The sequence below is a fragment of the Etheostoma cragini genome, chromosome 14, assembly GCF_013103735.1.
Source record: "Etheostoma cragini isolate CJK2018 chromosome 14, CSU_Ecrag_1.0, whole genome shotgun sequence".
NCBI lineage: Eukaryota > Metazoa > Chordata > Actinopteri > Perciformes > Percidae > Etheostoma > Etheostoma cragini.
Genome location: NC_048420.1, coordinates 5,583,972 through 5,588,334, shown reverse-complemented (window position 1 = coordinate 5,588,334; position 4,363 = coordinate 5,583,972).

The following is a 4,363-nucleotide window of genomic DNA, read 5'->3' as shown; positions in this document are numbered from 1 at the left end:
CGCCCCAAAATTGATTAAAGTTGTGATTTGGACTTGCCAAAGAGTGTTGTGTGGAATCGATCATGTTATTTTGGGAAAATACAATTGGGTGGTTACAAAGGGTTAAATGAGGGTTAAAGAGCAACAACATCTGCAGATGGATGGGTCAACAAAATGTCAGGTGGTTACATTTTGTTTCATTGCTTCTCGTTTCCTATTCATTATTATTGTATTATAGTAACCATGATAACGCCTAAATACTAATTTATTACTACACCAACACTTTCCCCCACCACGTTATATTCGTAACTAAACCTAACCACAGCTGTGAAAGAAAGAAAACCAGTGCCACTTATTTTCATTTGTTTGATTTTAATTGCAACCTAGTTATTACTGTATGTCTCCACCTATCCAAACGTTTTTGTTTCAGTAGTTTAGGTACTATATTTCATGGGATGCACAATTATACTATTCAATAGTTGAGTCAGCCTTCCTGTTTGTGTGTAAAATGATGCAAAAGCAACTCCCTCAAAGAAAACAGGGGAAGAGAAAACATAGAAATGGTATTTATTCCATAATCTCAGAGCACTGTCTCCACAGTATTTGACAGTTGAAAGTTTGTGGGCATGCAGACAGATTGTCAGTCTGACAATTTGTCATGCAGGGCCTGGCGGGTCTCCATTCAGTTTCACACACTCTGCACCACTGACAGGATTGTCAGACCTATTTGTCACAGCTCTGTTTAGCGATCAGATTGGTTGGACCCTCCATGGCCTCTTCTATCCACAATAACTGGCAACAGTTAAACCTTTTGCCCCTCCAATAATCAAATTATGTGCTCTCTGTACATTGCGTGTTCCTTCCTTTCCGACTTCAATTGCATATGAAGCAGAGGTCCATCTTCACATAGAGTATGCCAACCAAATGACCCAAATCATAGAGTTATTGTTGCACAGTGAGGGAAACCATTACCCAGGATAAAATATACTTTGGAACCTTGCATGAAGACGGCCTTTTCACACCTGAAAGGTTCATAAGTTTGTTACATTATATACATCTGATCCAGTTCCCCTTCGAGGGGAACTCGACCTGCGTTGGTTACGACACTATGGGAACGCCTTTAGGCATGACAGGGCTGAATGCGAATGAAAACTACTCCAATCCTATTGGTCCTAGTGAGAACGGTAGCATGTGACGGCATAACCGTAGGGGCATATATGCACTCCGGCACAGAGCTCATTAGCTTTTTTCTATTCATCAGGCACGTTGGTTGATGTTGTGTTGAAAGATTCCATGTATCCTACTCACCTGGAAGTTGCAGTATGTCCAAGCAGTTGACCAGTTCCGGAGATGTGTGTCTCCCTGCCCGCGTTTCATCTCGGTAGGAGACTCTCATGAGCTGTGTGTTGCTTGTCTGGGCCTGTCGCATGCCACGGCGGCTCTCGAGGGGGCTGTTTGTGTCCATTGCGGGTCCCGCACGGCCCTCTTTTCCGCAGACGGTCAGATACGCTCTCCCCGTAGCCCGGGCCCCGCGGCCGCTGAGGCGGAAAGAGCTCTGCGCCCGATTGTGATGTCGCGAGCTGTGGAAAAACCCGGTCTGGATTGGCCACAGGCTGCATGGGAGCTTACCGCCGGTGGCAGACTGGTTGGTTGCTTCCTGCAGAGCCACTCCGTGCCCCCGCGCCGCTTCTTCAAGGTTTTTCCCGGATTTGCACGGTGAGTTGTGCATATCATGGGATAAACCTAACTCTGCCTGGCTTTCTACTCCCCAGGTGCTGGAGTATGGCAATGTGGCAGGGATTACGGACTGCGGCTACAGGACGATGCCGGGTCAAACCTGAGGGACGTAAGCTAGTTGCGGAGGGGCAAGGTGCTGAGGTCCTGACTGTGTGTTTACCCCCCTGAGGCCGACTAAGGTCCGCTCCAGGGTGGCCGCTAGCGTTGTGGTCCCGCCGCCGTGGCGCTCGGGAAGCGCTAGCCGCCCCCGAGCCTTCTCCGCTATGCCAGCCCCGAGGGGTGGCTGTGGGCCGGTGATTCGGCTCCTGAACTGCGGTTCATTGGCGGGTTCTTCCTGGCGGCCCGCTTCAGGGGCTCGTCCGTGATCGCCGCGTCGCACCGGCCACCGGCGGATTTCACAGGAGCTTGGCGGGGCTTGGAGAAGAGCATCCGGTCCGAGGACCGGTTTGTCACCGTGGATCTGAGGGACGCTAACTTCCACATCTCCATTCGTCCTTCCCACGGGAAGTTCCTGAGGTTTGCCTTTGGGGGCGTGACGTACCAATATTGGGTTCTTCCCTTCGGCCTGGCACTCTCCCCTCGCACTTTCACCAAGTGTATGGATGCGGCGCTGGCCCCTCTGCGGCTCCAGGGCATCCGGGTCTTCAATTACATCGACGACTGGCTTATCCTAGCTCAGTCTCGGGAGTTGGCGGTTCGGCATCGAGATGTCATCCTTGCTCATCTTCTTCGTTTGGGGCTGAGGCTCAACGAGCGTAAGAGTGTGCTAGCACCCGCCCGAAGGACTGTGTTCTTAGGGGTGGTGTGGGACTCGTTGACGATGCTGGTACGTCTGTCTCCGGCTCGTGTCGAGTCCGTTCTGGCCATGGTGAAGGGTGTGAGGCTGGGCCGCGCCATCCCTGTAAAGCCCTTCCAAAGGGTGTTGGGCCTCATGGCGGCTGCTTCCAGCGTGATACCTTCTGGTCTTCTGCACATGAGGGCCCTGCAGTGGTGGCTGGAATCCAAAGGGTTCTCCCCGAGGGGAAACCCGTTCCGCCTAATTTGGGTTATGCACAATGTCTTCGTGCCCTGTCGGTGTGGAAGAAGCCTTGGTTCCTGTCCCAAGGACCCGTGCTGGGGGCACCCTGTCGCCGTGTAATCATTTCGACAGACGCTGCCCTTGCCGGGTGGGGCGCAGTCATGGACGACCGCTCTGCAAGGGGTGTTTGGCAGGAGCATCACTCGTCATGGCACATCATTTACCTTGAGATGCTGGCCGTGTTCCGGGCTCTGAGGAGGTTCCTGCTTGCACTCCTGGGTCACCACGTGCTGGTCAGGTCCGACAATACAGCAGTGGTGGCCTATCTGAATCACCACGGGGGTCCGCGCTCGCGCCCTCTCTGCAGACTGGCGCATCAGATCCTCCTGTGGTCCCAGCGGAGACTGCTCTCTCTCAGAGCGATGTTTATCCCTGGTCTTCAGAATCAGGGTGCGGACCCGCTGTCAAGACAGGGGCTGTGGCACGGGGAATGGCGGCTCCACCCCGAGGTGGTGGAGTCCTTGTGCGGAAGGTTTGGACCTATAGACGTGGACTTGTTTGCGTCTCAGCAGACTACGCACTGTCCTCTGTGGTTCTCCCTGACGCCGCCGGCCCCGCTAGGGCTGGACGCCATGGTGCGGGAGTGGCCGAGACTGCGTCTGTACGCTTTTCCCCCAGTCGCTCTGCTCCCGGGGATCCTGGAGAGGGTCCGTCGGGAGGGCATCCGCCTGCTTCTGGTAGCGCCGTTCTGGCCGACCAGTGTGGTTTCTCGGACCTGATGGCGCTCCTGGACGGTCCGCCCTCTGCGGAGGGACCTGCTGTCCCAGGAAGGAGGCTGGGTTCTTCACTCTTGCCCCGCCCTGTGGCGGCTGTGGGTCTGTCCCTTGAGGGGGCCCAGTACCTAGAAGCGGGCCTGACGGTAGGAGCGGTCGAGACTCTCCTTAGCTCCAGGGCCCTGTCTACACGGAGGATGTATGGCCTGAAGTGGAACGTCTTCTATGCCTGGCGCAGAGGACGCATGCTGGACCCTGTTACCTGCCCGGTGGTTCAGGTGCTGGAGTTTCTGCGGGACGGCTTCTCTGCGGGCCTCTCCCCATCCACCCTCAAGGTTACGGGGCTACATTCCCATGGTGCAGTCCACTGTCATGGGGCCTGTGGTGCTGCAGGCGTTTCATCCTCATGTGACGGCGGAGGACGGGAGGCTGCATTTGCTCTGCCCTGTCAGAGCCCTGCGTATCTTCACTCTGAGGTCCTCCCAGTGGTGGAAGACAGACCAGTTGCTGGTGTGTTTCGGGTCCCCCAAGGCTGGGCTCCCCGCTTCCAAACATACTGTCAGCAACTGGCTCGTTCAGACTATCTCCCTCGCCTATCAGGTGCGCGGCTTGCCTTCACCTGTGGCTGTACGGGCTCACTCCACGAGAGGCATGGCGGCCTCCACGGCTCTCCTCTCTGGAGCGTCTCTTCAGGGGGTTTGTGATGCAGCTGGCTGGGCCACTCCTCACACCTTCTTCAGGTTCTATAGTCTGGACCTTCCCTCTGCACCCGGCACCTGGGTGCTCTCCTCCTAGTCGTGCCCACAGGTTGCTTGCACGCTAGGGCAGGCGGGGGTTCGGCGCGGGTTAGTGGGTA